The 21,051-nt window shown below is 41.6% G+C and overlaps 1 long non-coding RNA gene across 2 annotated transcripts in view; it reads left to right on the top strand.

Moving 5' to 3' along the window:
• The window catches only part of LOC130684610 (uncharacterized), a 92,699-nt gene extending 73,579 nt beyond the window's left edge, over nt 1-19,120 (top strand). Inside the window, exons 3-7 of one of the 2 annotated variants that reach the window (XR_008998945.1) lie at nt 12,045-12,153; nt 15,136-15,186; nt 15,610-15,670; nt 16,717-16,764; nt 18,182-19,119. This is a non-coding gene — a long non-coding RNA (uncharacterized LOC130684610). Of the gene's footprint in view, nt 1-12,044; nt 12,154-15,135; nt 15,187-15,609; nt 15,671-16,716; nt 16,765-18,181 lie in introns of both variants that reach the window. The other variant, XR_008998947.1, reaches the window with a different exon arrangement.
• Nucleotides 19,121-21,051: the final 1,931 nt, after the last annotated feature.

Below are 21,051 nucleotides of genomic sequence, written 5' to 3'. Positions count from 1 at the left end.
TAGGTACCAGCTATCACCATACCAAGTTGTTGCAATATTTTGACTATATTCCTTATGCTATACATTACATCCCGGTTACTTATTTATTTTACAATTGGTAGTGCGTGTATATATATATATATATATATATATATTTTTAATTTTTGTGAGGGCATCTCTCATATTTATTGATCAAATGGTTGTTGACAAGAATAAAATTCTGTATAGGGGGGTCAATGCTCAATGCACAATCATTAATCCACCCCAAGCCTAATTTTCGTCAGTCTCCAATCTTTTGAAGCTTAACGAACAAGTTCTTACATGGAGAACAAATTCTTACATAGTGAATAAGTTACATGGTGAACATTACAGGGGCAGTCATCACAGAAGCTTTCGGTTTTGCTCATGCATTATGAACTATAAACAGTCAGTTCAAATATGAATATTCACTTGATTTTTATACTTGATTTATATGTGGATACCACATTTCTCTCTTTGTTATTATTATTTTAAATAAAATGCTGAAGTGATAGGTAGATACAAGATAAAGGTAGAAAACATAGTTTAGTGTTGTAAGAGAGCAAATGTAGATGATCAGGTGTGTGCCTGTAACCTATGTGTTAATCCACGCTAGACACGGGCAATAAAACATCCACGTATGCGGAAGATTTCTCTCAGAACAGGGGGGGTGAGGTTCTAAGCCTCACCTCTGTTGATCCCCAATTTCTCACCTGATGGCCCCCCTGCGACTGTGCCTGTCTTAGGTTGTTCCTCCCTTGAGGAATCTTACCCGTCTCTGGCTAACCAGTCATCTTCCGGGGCCATACAGGGAAATGTAAAGTTGGTAAGTGAGAGGGAAGCCTACATTAAGACTATCTTAAGATGTATGTGATCAGGGGTTCATTGCTGTTCCATTTGGGAACAAAGGCCTCGGGGACAGGTCTTTTCAGTGCAGAGAAGAAACTTTTGTCAAAGATTCTCATTATATTATGATCTGAATTTAGCAATCTAAATAAGTATGTGTTTTTCAACCGTTTTTAAAATAAGATGGTTAGCATTCTACTGTCTAGAAAGGAAAAGAATGGCCCCATTTATTAAGTCTCCAGAATTCTATAGACTCTTACAGAGCACTTGCCTCTTCTCACCTAAGAGGCTGAGCAGGCTTTAGGGGCAGCTAGAGCAAGGCATGGTGGTATAAATAAGGTATGTTATAAAAGAAAATATGTCCCCATTATTGCAAGGAATCATATAGGCTAATAAATTTTTATTGTAGTCACTCACACCTTAGCACAAATTACTTTAATATCCACACTTTTCCTCCTAATCCCCGGTTAAGTACAGTTAGCTCAAACTAAGGTGTTCTCATAGTAGAGGAGTACTTTAAAAAGGTTGGAGGAGTAATTATAGAGACTAAAAAGGGGAATTTAGAACATACACATACATCACTCCTCATAACAAAACCATGAGATAAGCACTATTATATACTTCAAAAGAAAAGAAAAGGCTCATAAAGTTAAATAACTTACTGAAGTTCACACAGATTACATGTGAAAAGCTGAACTTTTTAACTCAAATCTGATTCCAAAGAATTAGAGCATCCTCTTTCTATTCTAAATAGAGTGGGACTCTGGACTGGGAAGGAGGGAATGGGGAGAGCCAAAACCAAACTTTGCCTTCCCTACAAATTTTTTCATGCCCTGGTTGCCATAACCATTTGTTGACTCCCAATGGTTCCGCTGCACAGAAGTGCTAATGAGTCCCTAAATGTTTACTGGCTTAGTGGAGCTACTGTATTTGACTAAGTTAGGACTCCAGCAACTGTTTCTGCCTCGGCCACACACATCCCAGCAATATTTCCTTTTCTGGAAAGTCTTTTCCATCCTATTTGGGCAGAAAGAATACAATCTCATATTTAAAAAAACAAAATGTTTTGACCCACATCAGAAGGAGCACTTGAAAACACTAAAACACAGAGAAATGCCAAAAAGATCAAGCATATTTCTAAATACTTTGCTCAAGTGGAAGGTAGAGGGGGTAGGGGTATGGGTGGGAATGCTTCAAGAGAGAGTTTAAAAAACATTCATGAATACCTCTTTCTTTAACCCCAGATGCTGTTCTAGTTAATAATAGACTTTGACTCTCAGTTATAGGAAATTTAGCAAACTTTTTTCTGGAGTTAAAATAAAATACGTTTTGAAATTGTTTATGCTGTTGAAGCTGGGAGGGACCTGGTAAGAGACTCTACTTTCTCAGATATGGTTTAGCCTTGCTCTTCTCACTCTGAGCAGAGGTTATATTTGAAAAGGTGGACCAAGCCGATATTTGCAGTATGGACCAGTGAGGTCAGCCTGTTTATAAGCTCCTGTCATTGCCAGAGCAGCTTGGTTGAAAGATGAAAAGAGGAGACTTAAGTCAAATCTTAACTCTGCCACGAACTTGCTTTGTGACCTTGGGCGAATTACTTAACCTCTCTGAGTGAGTATCAGTTTGCTTTTTTCTGAAGAGGGGTTGAACTAAAAGACCTCTTCCAATGGCCTTTCCCAAACTGACTTGCTGTTTTATGATTTCCATGATTGTGGGAAGGGCTTGTCTAAACTCAAGTGTGCAATAGAAACCATGAGTTTCTGATGTCCTATAGACCCACTCCTCATTTCCTAACTTCCCTGCTGGTACCCTCACCATCAGCTCTTCCAGAGCCCAGGGCCTTAGTGTTGCTTCCTGACTTCCTAGAAAGACCTCCCAAAGGACATTGGTATGCAAGGCACAATAACCTGGATATCATCCCACCCCACCCACACCCCACTGCTTATCAAATGTTCTCTGCCCCAGTTTTCCATTCCCCCAGTCTCTTCTTGAGCACCTGACCCTGGGTGATGATGGATTAAATCAGATAAAATAATTGTCATTGATATTTGCTAACATGTAACCCCCCTCACAAAAATACCTTAAAAATAATCAGAATATGCATCTCTCCCCTCAAAAGTCCTAACATCTGCATTATTCATTTATGTGAAAAGAGAGTATTGATGGAGGGGCCTTCATGTGCCCCTCAAATCACATTAAGGTGGGATTGCCTTCTCTGATCAGTGACACTTGGTGAAGTTGTTTTATCTTGGCAGGAATATTGTAAACTCAAGATGGAGATTTTGCTTTTCTCTGCATTAATTTGCAGCTAATGCCAGTGAACATTATCCCTGTTTAATTACGTGCACTAGCCAACTGACACACAACTTCCCCTGGGAAGAAGCTTATCCGACTCTGACTCATGCTTTACAGCATGTTGGATTTGAGGAAATGGATAATATACGCCCCGCTGGCTTTGGAATTTTAAACAGAAACCCACATGCCTCCAAGTCTCCCGCTTACTCCCAAATATGGGAGAATGTGTGCCCCAGCTGCAGCTGCAGGAGGCAGGCTCAGTATGACAAAAAGCAAAACCCACGATGTGTGCCGAGCACCAGGCCAGGCACCCACTTAAAGGAAAAGGGACAACGCAGGAAAGGAGAGGGAAGCTGTCACCCCTAAGGACCGTGTCTCTCTTCTAAGTTATCCTGATGATGTCATGGCAGTGAATGTCTTGTTAAAAGTACAATGAATCCCCAGTATGGGGATCTAAAAAGGAGCATCTTGAAGGGGCCAACCTTTACAGGCTTTTAGAGCAGTGTTCACATACTCAACATGTCGGAACAGGAGATGAAATGATACGAGCCTTGTGATGAGCTGGTCAGGTCACCCTGGACCCAGATCATGGCCAGAAACCCTCTGGCAGCCAGTGTGCCCCAGGAGTCTCTGGGAATCAGAAATGTTGCTAGGGTAGGTCTAACCGAGGCAATCACCCTTGTCTCTGAGCTGAGGGTGCAGGGAGCAGTACCCCAGAACAGAAGGAGATGGCTCCTCAGCTGGAGGCCAAAAAAAAGGTTCATGGTCCTCTTCAGAGCCCTCCCCTCCCACCCTCAGGGCTGAGCACCTCCCTCCTGTGCCCACATCCCCCTCAGGCTCCACATGTCCTCTTGCCAACTTTCTTCCCACTCAGGGCGGTCTTTGTTCTTCTTTTTTAAAAAATCTTTATTGTGTTTATTAAAAAAAACACATTTGTTGAAAAAAAATCAAGCAATATAGAAATGTAACAACAACAGCTCCCATGTGTAGAGTGTTTTCTTTGCATAAGACACTGTATTAAAACCCAGTGTGCATAATTTTATTCCGGTAGATTCATCATCATCCCCATTTACAGAGAAGACTCAAGTTCACACAGGTAAAGTGACTTGCCCAAAGTCCCAGAGCTAGTACATGGCAAAGCTGAAATTGGAACCCCCAGTGCTTGATCTCCAAAGGCCATGTGCTTAAGTATTACATATGCTGCCTTAATAAGTACAAGGAAGAGAAAATTTGAACTCCAATCTGTCACTTGAAGATAACCACTTATTGTTCTTCCAGATCTCTCTTTACATACTTGTGTGCAGTGTTTATTTTAACCTGATTTTAGTACAATAAAATCTGGGGTTGGTTGGGCTTTCAAGAAGAGAGAGAGTGAATCACCCACTGTTATTTATCCAGATTTCTCTTCCTCTTAAAAAGCTCTAGCTCAGGGAACCTGCACTTGGCTGAATCCCAAGTCCTCTTCTGGTTGCCAGGAGGCTTGGGTATCTTACTGGAAGCATCATCCAAGCACACAGTAGGTACTCAGTCACTTTTCTGCAGTGGTATTGTCAGGGACAGATTCTTCTGTGATCCTTGGCCTCTGCTCCAGTGAAGGGATTTAAAAGCTATGGATTTCTTACCTCTCCAGATGATGCCAGTATGGGTGTCGGAGCCAAATAGAAAACCCGCTTCGCTGATAAGTCTAAAAGTGCAGAGATGTCATCCCGCTTCGCTGATAAGTCTAAAAGTGCAGAGGTGTCATCATTCTGGAGACTGACGCCACTACTGTTGGACTGGAACAGCCATTTAAAGCCCCTGCTGAGTGTGAAATCTTGGTCTTTTTCATGGCTACTGATGAAGAGAGAAACTTTCGGGGTAGTGAGAGTCACAGGCCAAGTTGACTGTGTGTGTTGTGGGAGTGGGAGTGACAGAGTGGGCCCTGGATTCAATGGCACTTCCAGAGCACATAGGTGCTCCTGTCATCTGGTCCACCCTGACTTCAGGCGCTGGAGAGTCACCCACAGCCAAAGAAGGGACTGACTTTAGGGGCCAGTGACATTTCCCTGCTTGGTCATGAGACCTTAGCTGAGCAAGCGGAACAAATGCTTGTCTCATCAAGGCAGGCATGACAGTAGCTAACCAGGGACTCAGGAAACCTGTCTTGCCTTTCCACTCCACCTAACCAGCACCTCCTCTGCCATACACACAACCATATACATTCTTTTTTTAAAAAAATCATAAAGTGGTCAATTTTATGTTACATATATTTTACAACTCCTTAAAAAAGATACTAACCCAGATTAAATATTCTATTCTTTCTTCTTATTTCTGTGTCTATATATTCTCAGGGTTTTTTTCCCAAGCACTGTAATATACATTACTGCATTTGATCCCCTCAGTTTGTGATATGAGTGATTATCTTTAGTTCCCTAAACCAGGGATTATTAACTTTTTTCTTTTTCTTTTTGTGAAAGTATAAATATATACAGTAAAATATACAAATCATAAATATACAGCTCCATAAATTTTCAAAAGGCAAATGCCTCCATGTAACCAAAGCCTAACTAAAGAAACACCATCAGCACCCCAGAACCCCAGAAGCCCTCTCTTGATCCATTCAAGTCACTAATCTCTTGAGGGGAATCCCTATCATAGATTAAAAGCTTAGATTAATTTTTCCTACTTTTGAAATTGACATAAATGGAATTGTAAGTATGTACTCTTTCATGTCTGGCTTCTTCCACTTAATATTATATATTGTGATCCTTATACTGCTGTATGTAGTTATAAACTATTTACTCCCATTGTCGTACAATTCACTCCATTATGTGAATTCACTACAATTTATTTATCTCTCTATTGCTGGTAGGCATATGGATTGTTTCTGGCTTTTTAGCTATTACAAATAGCGCTACTATGAACATTCTTGTACATATCTTTTGGCGAACATATGTATTTCTAGAAACATAATTGCTTCTCATAGGGTATGCATATGTTCAGCTTTGGCAGATATTGCCAAACACTTTTCCAAAGTGGTTGTGCTGATTTATACTCCCGCTAGCAATAGATAAGAGTTCCAGTTGCTCCATATCCTCCATATAGTTTGCATTTTAGCCATTCTGGTAGATGTGTAAGGATATCCTTTGTGCTTTAATTTGTATTTGTGAATTGAATGCCTTCTCATATATTTGTTAGCCATTTGGATATTCTAGGGACTTTTTAAGGTTTTCTTTCCTGTTTATTAAAGTAATACATGCTAACTGAAGAATGTTTGGCAAATACAGAAAGGAATCACGGTGGCTTTGTCAATTTAGCTAAACTGTGTCTTTAACTATGTGTCTTATAAAGAACTGTGTCTTTCAGAGTCTATTTCCTTGTTTGGTTCTGAGTGAAAGCTGGCCACAAGAAAATTTGCACAAAATTTTGAGGGCAGAAGGGAAGCAGCCCTCTGTGCGCTCAGGCCTGTGTGGAGCCAGGTTCTATTGCAACTCACACACGTTGTCTCATATCTGCTGGCTTCCTTGTGGGCATAGGAAGTATCTGGGCCCACATCTCCTTGGATTCCCACCCTATCTTGTCCTTCAACTTTTTCAGCTCCTGGGCCAAATATGTGTTTAACTCCATGACAAAGGACCCAGTTCCTCCTGCAGGTCACCCACATCATGGAACCCGGAGGTCTGGAAACAGTGAGAGACTGATGCAGGTTCCAGTTGACCCTTGTGTGTGCCCCATTTTTCTCCCAGGTTCCAGTTTGCCTTTGCCCTCCACACTTCATACCTGTTTATTCTTCCTCACTACCTGCCCTCCTGACTTCAGGCCTAGCACAAGAAGCATAGGCAACAATCATACACCGACTGTTTAACCAGCCCCCATGATTGCCAAATGTTAAGTCCCTGTAATAAACCTCTTATTCTATGTCATTCTTAGTAGTTCTGCTTCTCTGATTAAACCCTGACTGATACAGGCACTCAAAAACCAAATTTATCTGTAATTCTATACTCAGAGGGGACCACTGTCAACATCTCAGTGTGTATTCTCCTGCCTGGGATATTTTAATAGAAAAAAATGAGTCCCCAAGAGGTTAAGGATTGCTTAGGGTTTGTCTAGCTGGTGGCAGAGCTGAGCCTTCAGAAGGCTGGTTTCATCGCTGCTACTCTGGTGCTGTTGCCCCTGTGTCTCAGAATCTCTGCATGACCCCTTACTCCTCCAGCCTTCCTGGGGGCCCTCTAGCTCTGAGCACACCTCTGGACCTGTGACAGCTGCTTTTGAACACATTTTCCTGGCTTTGCAGCCACCTGCTTTTACAGCTTTCCCATTTTGTTCTAACCAAATTGCAGGAGTTTCACTTTCCTGTTCCTTTTCAGAAAAAAAGTCTTAACAGTAGAGTCATGCTGTGTCCTCTCCATCTGGAGAACTGACCTAGAAGTGCTGGCCACCAGGGGGCCAGAGAGAGTCCTAAGTCCTTCCCCTCTCCGCAGATACAGCTCCCTGATGTCTATTAGAAATGTAGTCCTCTGATTTAAGTATTACTATCTCAAGAGTTCTCTTTTAGAATATAAGTACTCCTAGCACAGAGAAGACAATTAATGACTCTCTAACATCTTACCACGCTGACAGTGACTGCAATAGAGGGTGTGAGGACTTGATAATATGGGTGAATGTTGAAACCACTGTGTTGTTTATGTGAAACCATCATAAGATTGTATATCAATGATACTTTAATTTAAAAAAAAAGAATATAAGTACTCCTGAGAGGTTACACATGAAATCCTTAACACTTCAGAATGAATGATCTCCCATATGCCATGATCAGTGATGTGGTATCAGAAAAGCTTTGGTAGAGAGCAGGCTGGGCAGGGGGCAGCCAGGGGGAAGAGCAGCCAAAATAAACTTTGTCTCCTTTGCAGTTTGGCTGAGAACCTCCTGGACTCCGAGTTTTATAAGAACAAAAGTCAACAGGGATTTTCTGCTCAAACCTGAGACTTGGGCCTAGGCTTTGTCCCTCATGTGGAGGGTAGACCCCCTAGAAGGGCAGATTTTCTTTCCTGAGAAGAACAGAACAGAAAGAAGCACCTGGATATGAAGGGCATTTCAGAAACCAGTGATGAAGAGAAGAAACTGGTGAACACTCTCTCCCAGCCTGTCAGTTCTGCCGGGCTGGTTCCTTGAAGAGGAACAAAACGTGGATGTTGTAGTTAAGGTTTCTTACTTTGTTTTCTTTTCTCTTCCAATGGTTATAGATACTGTTGGCCTCTTTCCTCTTATGCTCCTATAACCAGCACCCGAGAAGAGAGGACAGCTACCCCACAGGCGGCTGCTGTGCAGGGAGGCCACAGCCCAAAGCACAGGAGTGCCCAGGGGTAACATTATCCTGTCAGAGCTAAACAAGGAACTGAGTGTTTAAAATAACTTCAAGGAAGTCGTGGGCGTTCCTCTGTCAGGGAAGCTGGAAACCACAGTGAGATAATGGATAGCTATATTCAGGCCACAGCTTATCAACTGCCATTGTTGCTTCCTGTTCAGGATTTGATGAAACTTCTTTTAGTCACTGGAGCTTCATGGATTCTGTGAGCATGACAGCATTTAGGGATGTGGGCTTGAGAGTGCTGCTGGGGATCTGACATAACCCAGAAGTGGAACTGTCACTCTCAGAGTGAGGCTTCAGGGGCCTTTTCCTGGTGGAGCAGGTGGGGGAGCCTAAGAAATGTTTGTTCACTATCTCATTTAACTCTTAAAACCACCTTACGCAAAGGACAAGTGTTGGTGAGGACGTGGAGAAATTAGAACTCTTGTACACTGCTGATGGAAATGCAAAATGGTGCAGCCACCACAGAAAAGTGGTGTGAAGGTTCCTCAAAAAATCAAAAATACAATTATGTATGATCCAGCAATCCCACTTCTATCCAAAAGAATTGAAATCAGGATCTTGAAGAGATACTAGTACTTCTGTCATGGCCTTTTGACAATAGCCAAGATGTGGAAGCAACCTGTATGTCCAGTGAAGGATGAGTGGGTAAAGGAAACATGATATATACATACAAAGGAATCTAATTCAGTCTTAAAAATGAAAGAAATCATAAAAAAATGAGACATAGTTGAATCTCAAGAGCAATATGCTAAGTGAAACAAGCCAGTTAAAGGACAAATACTGTATGATTATACATATATGAGGTACCTAAATAGTCAAATTCATAGAAGAAGAGAGCAGAGTGGTGATTGTAGGGGCAGGCTGGAGGGGGAAATGGGGAGTTGTTAATCTAGTTGTAAAGCTTCAGTACTATAAAAGTAATAAGTTCTAGAGATCTGCTGTACAATATTGTGCCTAGTTAACAATATTATATTGCACACTTAAAAATCTTTTAAGAAAGTAGGTTTCATGTTAAGTGCTCCTACCACAATAAAATAAAAATCTAATTTAAAAAACCACCCTATGAGCTGGTACTATTATTATCCTCATTTTATAGATGTAGCAAGAGGATCATAAATGTTAAGTAATTTACCCAGGAATCATAGCGGTAGGAAGTGGGAACCAGAATCAAGACTTGTTTCTCTAACTCTCCTTTTTTTTCTCACTTATACACATACACGCACATACACACAATACTTTATTGAGCTATCACTCACATATGCTTAATACGTATATACCTATGTGGCCACCATCCAGATCAAGATTAGAATGTTTCCATCACTCTCCAAAAGTTCCCTCATGCCCCTTTCCAATAAATACCTACTCTCCCTAACTCCCAAGATAGCCAATATTCAGATTTCTATCCTCATAGATTCATTTTACCTATTCTTGAACTTCATCTGAATAGAATCATACTCCCATCTGGTTTCTTTTCTTCAGTATAATGTATGTATAGGATTTGTCCTCATCGTTGTGTATATCAGCAGTTCCTTTTATTGCTGAACAGTACTGGATTTTATGAGTATGACACTCAATTTATTTATCCCTCCTCTTGATTAATATTTAGGTAGCTTCTGGTTTTAGGCCATTTTGAGTAATACTGCCTTGAACATTCGTCTTAGGCAGGAATATGTTTAACTTTATTAAATACTGTCAAACAGTTTAGTTGCTCCACATACTTGTCAACACATGGAATTGTCAGCCTTCGGAGTAGCCATTAGAGTGACTATTAGAATCACCTCTTTCTGATTCCAAAGCCTATACAATGTTATGAGGCTCTGGGTCTGAGCTCTTGCTACATCCATGGCTGTCTGTCTTGGGTGGGAACAAGTAACCTAAGTACCATTTATATGCTGCCAGCAAGGATGGAAAGCTGGCTCCTTGAGACATCTAGGTGCCAGGAAATCTGCCTCCTCCATCATTTTTGAAGGGTGCTCATCAACTTCAAGATTTGAGTGTGTACATGCCATTTTCTAGGAAAAGTTCTCTTGAAGAAAGCACTCTTGGTACAAGGGTATGCCAAATGTGTGGCTAGTGTGGTCCGAGCCTACTGTGAAGTCAGCCCTGTTCTCCATTGCTAACAACTTGGAGTGCTTCAAGCCAAAACATCAGAAGACTCTCAAGAATGGGGCCTGGCCCCAAAAGCACTGTAGCCTGAAGTATAAAGACTCTAGCTGCAGCTTGACCTTATCCCATAATGTGGCCTTGGGCAAATGATTTAACCTTTCTGCGACTCAATTTTCTAACTATTAAATGGAGCAACAATGTCTGCACTGTATCTCACACAAGATTCTTCAAAGGCTTCTTACTGTTTCTAGGGTATCTGTTTCTTTAGCCCATCTTCTTCCATGTCCCTTATGCTTCTTCTACATTGATCTATTTAATGTTCATGAGCAGGATATCCTCTTTTACTCTTCTACATTTTTATGAAAGATGATGTTTTTACACAAGGTTTTCTCTTTCTCTGGAATAACCTTCCTCACCTAGTCCAATTGGCAAACTCCTCCTCATTTTTCAAGACTCAGTGTAAGTGGTATCTTCTCTGTGAAGCCTTTCCTGGTTGTTCCTTGACTTTCCTGGCAGATAGATAGCCCCATAACCCTTGGTGTTATACATCTTCTCACATCACGTTGTTTACTTGTGAGTCTTCCCCACCAGATTGTGTGTTCCTTAAGAAAAACTCCTAGCACTGTGTCAGGCTGATAGCAGTTGCTCAATAAGCATTATTGAATGAATTAATAAATTTTGACTGAAAAACAAATATGGAAATAGTAAAGAAGGAAACTAAGCCTTCATTATTGACTCAGCAAAATAAATACATACAGATGGTAAAATATTCAAGCAATAGAAGTAAAGGTCCCCCAATGCACCCCGCACCAGGGACAGCCATATCAGCAATTTGTTTCAGACTTTTTTCCATAAAAATACAAATTTTTGTTCCAAAAATGGTACCATGCTGTTCTGAACCTGTTTTTTACTTATTACATCATGAAAAGCCTTTGGAAATTTTTAAAAAATTATTCAAATGTAAGTTGAAATAACAAGTCTCAGACTTAGTAAATAGGTCAAGGGAAGAAACTTAAGGTCTGAGATTCTTTCTCCATTCACCCCTCTGAGAACCTTAGTAAGTTCTTTATTCATTGATTCCTTCATTCACTTTAATTACAAAAGTAATGTGTGTGCAATGTAACAAATTCAGAAGAGAGAAATAAACAAAAAGGTAGATGTTTTCCACATATGTATGCATATATGTGTGTGTACAATTTTTAAAAAGAAAAGGAAGATCATACTACATATGTTCTTTAACTTGCTTTTTTCCCTTAATAGTTCATGGACATCTTTCTATATCAGTAAATATATATCTACCTCATTCTTTTTGATGCTTGCATAGTATTTCATTGAATGACCTTGACTTAGATGTTTTCTAACCTTTGCTAATACAGTATATCCATTCAATAAATATTTACTGAGCACCAGCAGGGAAAATCAAATAACTATATGGGGCTCATAATTCCAGGTTTATCCCAGGTTGCTGTGAGAGCCCAGAGGAGACACGCAGACTGGGAGGCCTGTTCTTGACATTACCCACAGCAGCAAGAATGGAATGGAACGTGTGAATTCTAAAGGTCAGCTGTCCAGCATTTCTACCCAGACCTAGCATTTCATTGGCCAGAACAAGGCAGGATTCAGGACCCCCAGAGGGAGCTTCCAGAACATGAGCTGAATAGAGTAAACACAGTTTGCTTCACATGAACAAATTGGTTTTACAGAAACAGGAAATTTCTCTCATACTTTAAGTCCTAAAATAGAAGAAATATGCTGAGATGCACAGGGATTTTGAGAATTTGGTGAACGTTGTGAAATAAATTTGATGTGCATTTTGAATCTGATAATCTTATTGTGAGCTGTCACACATTTCTCAAAAAGAGTTTTACTGAAAATTATGAAATGGCCATAAACAAGGAATGCTCACCTGTAAAAGAATGGAGGGAAGAAAACATCTCTAAGTATTGCTGGTCTTAAAGTTGCAGGAAATGGAACTTTCTTGCTCTGTTGGGGAGACTGTAAATCAGGCAGCCTAGAGAACCAAGCACAGCCTGGCCTAGCCCTCCCCTTTAGCTTTGCTTCCAGATTTTCTCTGCCACACTGGCCCTGGTGTTCCTCCAACTTAGCACTCTGTCCACTTGAGGTCATCCAAATTGGTGTTCCCTTTCTCTGGAAGTCTCCTTCTCCCCCAGTCATCCTCCTGCCCCCCAGTCCTCCTAGTCTATTCCTAGTCATCCTTTAATTCTTAGCTTAATGGAGGCTGCCTCTGAACCCCCAGTATAAATTAAGCTCCTCTGTCTACATTCTCCAACAACCTCCGTTCCCTTCAGAGACATTATCACAATTGCAGTAATACATTGATTTGTGTGATTATCTGTTTAGTGATAATGTCATCCACAGGAAACTGTGTCCATTTTGTTCATAGCTGAATTCCTAGGGTCTCGTAAATGTCTGAAACAAAATAGTACCCAATAAGTATTTGTTGAACGAATGAATGTTTTCAAAGGGGTATCCCTCACAGAACTGTAAATATGATACTGTGTGACTCAGCCATCCTACTGAAAGAATCATCTTACAGAAATAGCACAACTGCACTGAGGTGTAGGTGCAAGTGTATTGTGGATGCATCATGTGTATAGGAGAGGTTTAGAAAATGTCTCCATGATGATCTAGCTAATGAGATACTGTGTAACCATTCAAAGAAATGACAAATGTTTACATTCACTGATGGGAAAAATGTCAAGGGTGGGATGAATAGAAAGCGCAGAAAGGATTTTTAGGGCAGTGACACTATTCTGTATAATACTAAAACAATGGATACATTCGTCAAAACCCATAGAAGGGTTCAAAACCAAAAGTGAACCCTAATGTAGACTATAGATTTTGGATGGTAGTGATGTGTCAATGCAGGTTCACAGATGGCAGCAGATGTACAGCTCTGGTGTATTGATAGTGGGGGAATTGTGTGGGTGGGGTGAAGGAGTATATAGGAAATCTCTGTACCTTCCACTCAATTTTGCTGTCAACCTCAAACTTCTTTTTAAAAGTCCTTGAGCCACACAGGGGGGGTTTCTATTTTTTTAATTAACACATTTTTATTTTCTGAATCTGTTACAGTGCACATACATTATTTTTGTAATTAAGAAATCCTAAAGATCAAAAAGTAAGGAAGAATAAGTACTGTCAGTCTATACACACAGTTCATACTGTACATCTGTGCATGTGCACAGTTACAGGCAGACATGCACACAAACTCAGAGCTGTCTGACCACCAATAACAGCATCCAAACTTTTCCCTGAACACCCGGAGGGCCACACATTTTCATTGACTGTGGACCTAGCAGAGGGAGAGGAAAGCTGCCAATCTCCAGATTTGCTTAAACCTGACCTTGGGAGAGGATGGACCTGGGCCCTGTGGGGGTTGGAATCTGTGCAAGACATCTAGAGAGAGGTCTTCTGAGCCTGGCGCCCTATTCTTTCAGGCAGGCCTATAGGGTTTTTTCTCCTAATTATAATATTTACACATTTTTATTGTAAAACATTCAGACAATACAAAAATGTGTAAAGGGAAGAATCAATAACCTATAGCTGCTCATCCTGGTAATAATCCTGATTGATGTATCTACCTAGTTTTATTTCTTTTTAAATGCTTTTAGACTGGAGCTGATTTTGACTTTTTTTTAACTTTTTATCTTGGAATAATTTTAGATTTACAGAAAGCTTGCAAAAATAGTACAGAGTTCTTGAATAACCTTCACCCAGCTTGCCCTAATATTAACACCTTACATGCACCTAAAAATGGTTTATTTGTCAAAACTAAGAAATTCACATTAGTGTAGTACTACTCAGACATAATGAATATTTTACCAGTTTTTTCAATTACATCCTTTTTCCATCCCAGGATACACACTGCATTGAGACAAATAAATTTTCATGAATTTCCCCTGCTTTTTAGGTTGCTCCTTTTCTTTCCCTACCACATGTAGTGCTAACATGGGGTCAGAGTGCCTTCCTTCATTTTTCTATCTCATTGTTTTTAGGTCAAATGTTTTCTCTCCTTTGTGCTTCTGCATAGGCAGTGTTTGAGGACCCCCAGATATGAGGTCTCCCTAATGACTCCTTTTGTCAGACAAATCTTACTCAATACGCCCTCTTTGAGCAGGGTAATTCCCCGGGAGGTTCCCCCATCGGGAGACATCTCACCCGGAACTCAGCTTCTGGATCCATCGCGTTCTGGCTTCCCTCGGTCTGTGTCTTCCCTGTACCTTCCACTCTAATTCCAGCCCCACAATTTTCCTGGGTGTGTCACCTGAGCACAGAAGGCTTTAGCTGCTTTCTCACTTATATAATCTCTGGGACACCTTGAAATGCCTCCAAGATGACTGAGGCATTTTGTGATGAATTTCGTGGTCCTTTTGAAATGTTCACCCAAATGTTATATAGTCACCAACTTCCAAGCATTAGGGGACATTCCAGATGCCCTTGTTACTGACCGTCTGTGTAAAACTTTTTGAGAGTAATTTTTTTTTCTTTCTTTCTTTCTTTTTGGGTCTCTGGTACAGAGAGTCAGACAAATCTCCTCAGTTGATGGCACATCACTTCTTTATTGGTAGGTAGGTGTCTGCTTTTGTTTTTTCTTCCCATTCATCTCCCTATCCATTCATCCTTTAACCCACCCCATGAGGGGCACTCACTGTGTAGTATGTTTAATGTATATCTTCATATGTCTTCTGATATATACACATTCCTAAAAGATACTTAATGTTGTTGTGGACAGATGTGGCTTTAGCCTATATAAATGGTATTATACCATAGATCTTAGTGTATTTCTTCTTGACGTGACATGTGTTTTCAAGATTGTTGTGTGGTTCTAAGTCCATGTGGTTCATCACACCTGACTGCTGCACATTACTGGAAAGCATGTGTCCATGTATTACACTTCTCCATTTCTCTGGTGATGAACACCTAGGTTGCCTCCACACCCAATTCTCTGACAAAATGCTTGTTTATGTTCTACAAATATGCTTTTACTTTAGGGACCTATTTGAGAGTTTTTCCAGGGCAATATACCTAGAAGTGGGATTGCTGGCTCTTTGGGTATGTATAACATATTTAAATTTGTGAAATAGAGTCAGATGGCTTCTGGAATGGTTCTGCAAGTTTGTACTCCCCCCAACAATGGTTTCCTTTTCCCCACATCCTTGCCAGCACTTGGTAGGTAATATATGACTTGTCTAACTCTTGCCAGTCTGACACAAAGTGTTATGCATTAGTTTGCATCACTCAGAATGTGTCTTAGGTTAAGCATCTCTTCACCTACTTGCTAGCTGTTCTGACTTCCCTTCTGTGATTTCCCAATCTACCCATGTCTCGCTTTTCCATTGGATTTCTGGTCTTTCTCTTGTTAACCTGCAGCAGTTTCCTGTAGTACATTCCAGATAGCAGTCCTGAGTCTGTACACACTTGATTCCTAGACACAGGCTGCTCCAGAAATGGGCTTTTTCAAGTATTACAAATATGCTTTTCCTCTTTGCTGTCCATTGATAAAATCAACCACCCTATTATGGTTGAGCTGTAGTCTCTGTCCTGTGAAATACACAACTACGACAAGGGCCTGTGCAATCAACCAGCCAGGGCTGACCTGGGCATATGAGTAGAGGAGGGCATGATTTCAGGAACCTCGGAACCTGCCTTATGGTTAGCACTTAGACCCTGAGTAATACACAAAACAAGAGTCAGAAGACAGAATTGGCAGAGGCTGCTCTTACTACTGACTTATGGGCACCAAACTTCACTATAAGTGTTCTTAGTCTATATGTAACTAAATGCTTTTTCTACAGTGTAAGTTTCCACCTGCAATATTGGGTGAGAAACAGGGTGAAGTGGGAAAAGCAAGCTGTGGTGGTATAAATTGTTTTATGCATGATGACTAAAACCTCTGTTTGAAGTGAGCTTTTGCTAGACCTAAAAGGCTAAATTTTCTCAATAACCTGATACCAGCTTCTGTCACTAGCCACGGCAGCTGCACAAAGCTATGGGCTCCTGTGTGTTATTTTTATCCCAAATACTTACTGGGACCTACTTGGTCACCACTATGTTCAAAGAAGGGTTTGGGGGTCTGAATGCTACCATTTACCCCACAGGAATAAATGCTACATGGGCAAGAAGAAGCATCTTTATTAACTGGCTGAGTAAGTCTCCTGCATGCCCTCCGAACAAGGTTCCTTAGTCAAAGCTGGATCGGAGAACTCAGCTGTTGCCAGGAGGCCTCAGCAAGGCTTCCTGTTTCCTCTCTCTAAATTGGAGAGTTCATGACCCACCCAGCTGCATGCAGGCGGGTGGCTGCCCTCCAGAGAGGGCAGATCCTGTGTGGTCACCATATGCAGGCAGGAATCAGAAGAGAAGAAATTGGGTCATTAATCCCCACCCAGCAATAGACCACTTCTCTCCCTGGGCTCAGCCAACTTTCCCTTTAAACCTGGACTTGGCTCCCTTCTTCAGCACCATTATCAGAACAATTTCTTAAATCCACAGCAACATAACCAACCTGGAGGTAGTCAGATAGCTTAGCTTCTTTGAGTCCCTTCTAACACCAAGGTCCTCACACTGCCCATCAGGCCATCGCACCCAGCGTTTCCTTTCCTGGACAGAGTTCCGGGCGCCACCCCGTCCTTGTTGGCCTTTCACCCCCAGTCCAGCAGAGGCCGCTAGAGCGATGCAGATGAAGCCAGAGCTGGGAGGAGCAGGGGAAGGGCTCCCATAGGGCCTACGGGCTGGCAATACCCCATCCTTCAGGAGCTCTGAGTCCAGACCCCAGCCCGGGAACAGGCGCTCTGAGCCCCCTGCTTGGAGCTGCTCTTATCCTTCTCAGAGGTGAAGATAGGGCCAGACTATTGCCATTTTATAATTTTAAAAAGTATGTTTACTACTTCCATTGTTACAGCTCCTGACATTTTTTTAAATGCCAAAAAAAGTTATTAAAATTGTGGTCTATTTCAAATTTTTATACTTGGCAAATTAAACCTTGTGACCACCGCCCACACACACACATACACACGCATACACATATAGTGCAACACGATGGTTCAGTTCATACCTGTATGAAAATAATAATTTACAGCACGCTACAGTTGGCATGGTCTGGTAATGGAACGAGTTAGGGTTGCATATCTTCTGCTCATCTCTGTGAATGAGGTTGAGTATAGTTCTGTGATGAATACATAACCCCATACAATTACGGTCTCTATTGAGGCCTTTCATAAATGGAAAGCCCTAGCCAGAGGGCCCTCCTTGTATGTGCTCCAGTCTCCACCCCACCCTCCATGGACCAGGCCACAGTGAAATATTACACCAAGTGCTAAGTGAAAAAGAAGGGGGGATTCAAAAATTACTGTTCCCCCTCTTGCACCTCCCAACCTGTTACCCTCAGTGGAAAAATGCTCTCATCTGGCTTGAGTAATATATCTGGATGGCAACAGGGAGACTTCTCTGCCCCCAGTTCTCCTCTGACAAGCTTCTATCCCCAAAGTCTCCACTCTGATCCATTATTCCCTCCCCTTTGACCCCAGAGCCTTTTCCTGTGTTTGTGTTCTTTTTTTGTCAGAGCAGGAAGTCTTCCTGGAAATCCTCCAGAAATCCAGCATTCTCCTCCTTACCCAGAAGACACGGGCCTTAGGCATGCACCCCACCCGACCCACCCCACCTCAGCTCTGGGCTGGGACACTGAGACCAGAACAGCAGGAAGCCATCCTCCAGGGGACCCAGCTACTTGCTCTGGGTGAACATCAGTCCTGGGCCTGCCTCCCCTCCTCAGCAACACTCAGAACTTGTTTCTTCTTACAGTAGAAACAACAGTTAGGGGGGAAAAAAACATAAGTTTTTAAAGAAAATTTGGAACATGTGGAAGAGTGCTAAGAAGAAAACAGTAACCCATATTGCCATGCCCCTTTTCTTCACCTGGGGCCTGAAGGCTGAGCAGTGTGACTCCCCAACCAGATCTGTGGTTTCTGGTCAGTGCCCGGTGCTTTCAACCACTTCCTCCTTGTTCAACTGTCAGAATCTGCATTCTCATCTAGTTGTCACAGCAGATAAGGCTAATGTGAATGACTGGAAGGACAGCAGTGTGTTCCCTCTGCTGGGACAGTTGCACTATAGACTAACAGCTCAGGAGCCTATGGAATGCTAATCCTGCAGGATGCTCCTGGAAAGGAGGGTCCTGTGGTCACATATGTTTGGGGGAACATCATATACAGGTCCTTTTATCCACAATGTTGGAGTCCAAAATGTCCTGAAAACTTGAAGTTTTTTCATAACTCAGAAGCAAAACCTGACCTAAATTGATGCATTGTTTTTCAAGTTCTTTATTTAACCTACTTAGTGTGAATATCCATATGTTTTGCTGCAGAAGTATGTGATTACAGGGCCTGTCCCACTCTGCTGGGGATGCTGTGGAATAAATAGCACATTTACCACATTATCTTATTAACATCTGGACAATTCTGAATTCCAAATATATCTGGCTACAGGGATTTTGGATACTGGATGGTGAACTATACAAATCCCTGCACTGAACATTTATCCTGTCCGTAGCATGTCAAGGGCCTTGAGAAGCCCTGCTGCAGACAGGAAACTAAGTCTTACAGAGCATTCCCCAAATTTATTGGACTACAAAACTCTTTGTTCCATTTAATTAACACCTATTAACACCTTACAGAATTTCCATGTGGTGTCTTTGGGAAACTCAAGATATTGAGAAGAATTAAGCTCTCTAACAGTGGACTCTCAGATGTAGGAAAAGGGTGAATCTTCTTGAGAACTCTTAGATCCTAGGCCCTAGGGACAGTTTTTCCTTACTCAGGGCTAGGAATGGATACGAAAAGCTAGAATAGGGAAGACTGAGGCAAGACTTTGATGACTCATGTCAGTCTGGGCACAGGGACAGGGCTGCTGGTAAACCCAATTAGGACAGATGCATATGTCAAGTCAAACCAGAGAGCCAGACAAGAACCAGGAGGCAAACAGTTAAAAGTTCAACTAAACGTCAGAAAACAAGTGATACACAGAATATAAAAGCACTTGGGAGTCTTAAGTTCCCAACACAAGAAATCCTGGAAACCAAGGCAAATTTTTGCTTCATCTTATGAGATTTTATGTGCCTCCTCTGAAGAACTGCACCCATTCTGGGATTTACAAGTAAAAAGATAAGTGAGAGCTCCTGGGCAGTGTGTTAAATCAGTGAGCAGGCAGCTGATCCACCTAATATCCTCTCTTGACCCAGGCAAAGGGATATATTAAGGGACTTGTGAGAAGAGCAGATTCAGGCAATAGTGTTTCCAGCACACTTTTTGTATCTCTGGTCTCTCTGCTGGGTGTTATCATTCACTGAAATTATATAATGTCCAAAAATGTTTGGTTCATAAAAAGAAAAGAAATCCTGCCATTTGCAACAACATGAATGGACCTAGAGGGTATTATGCTCAGTGAAATAAGCCAGGCGGAAAAAGATAAACACCATTATGATTTCACTTATTTGTGGAGTATAAAAACAAAGCAAAACAGAAAGAACAAAATAGCAGTAGACTCATAGAGAAGTGACTAGTGGTTACCGAAGGGGAGGGGTTGGGGCAGGTCTGCTGGGGGAGGGTGAAGGGGATAAAGGGGCACAATAATATTCCGTCACAATATAAATTTGTCATGGGGATGGTAGTACAGCATGGAGAATACAGCCAGTGATTCTGTAACATCCTACGATGTTGATAGATAGTAACTGCACTAGAGGGGGTGAGGATTTAATAATTTGGGTAACTGTTGAACCACTGTGTTGTATATTTGAAACCAACATAAGATTATATATCAATGATACTTTAATTTAAAAAAATTGTTGGGCTCAGTTACTGTGTATCAGCAGGACCAGAGCTGGGAATCCTGGCCTGTCAGAACATGCTTGTGAGGAGGTGGCCACTGTGGCTTGTATCCCTTAACAGTCCTGGTTCAGTTAGGTGGCAGGAAATTTCAGTTAGCTCAGGGTAACTCTAGGATAAATCATTAACAGTTTTCTCTGAGCTCTTAGGACTGGTGCTTGGGAGCAGTGGAAATGCACTGGAAAAAAGATGTGCTGGATCCATCTGGGCTCGGTTGTAGCTGACCCCTGTCTCTTGCTGCTGTAACTAGAGTATATACACGGCCCTTTTTAAATATGGTCCTTCCAAAACTCTCCCACTTACTTCTGGCTACCTCCCTGTGTCTGTCCTCTACAGCTTTTTCTCTATCTCAAGAGTTTTCAACCTCGGCATGACTGACATTTGGAGCCAGATTATTCTTTGCTGTGGGTAACTCTCCTGTGTGTTGTAAGATGTTAATTACCCACTAGATGCCAGTAGCATCCCCAAGTTGTGACAACCATATATGCTCCTACACACTGCCAAGTATCTCCTAGGGGCCAAAAGCACCAGTGCCTGTTGAGAACCATTACTCTGACT

Source organism: Manis pentadactyla, chromosome 8 (assembly GCF_030020395.1).
Source record: "Manis pentadactyla isolate mManPen7 chromosome 8, mManPen7.hap1, whole genome shotgun sequence".
Taxonomy (NCBI): Eukaryota; Metazoa; Chordata; class Mammalia; order Pholidota; family Manidae; genus Manis; species Manis pentadactyla.
This window is presented reverse-complemented; position numbering and strand designations above follow the sequence as displayed.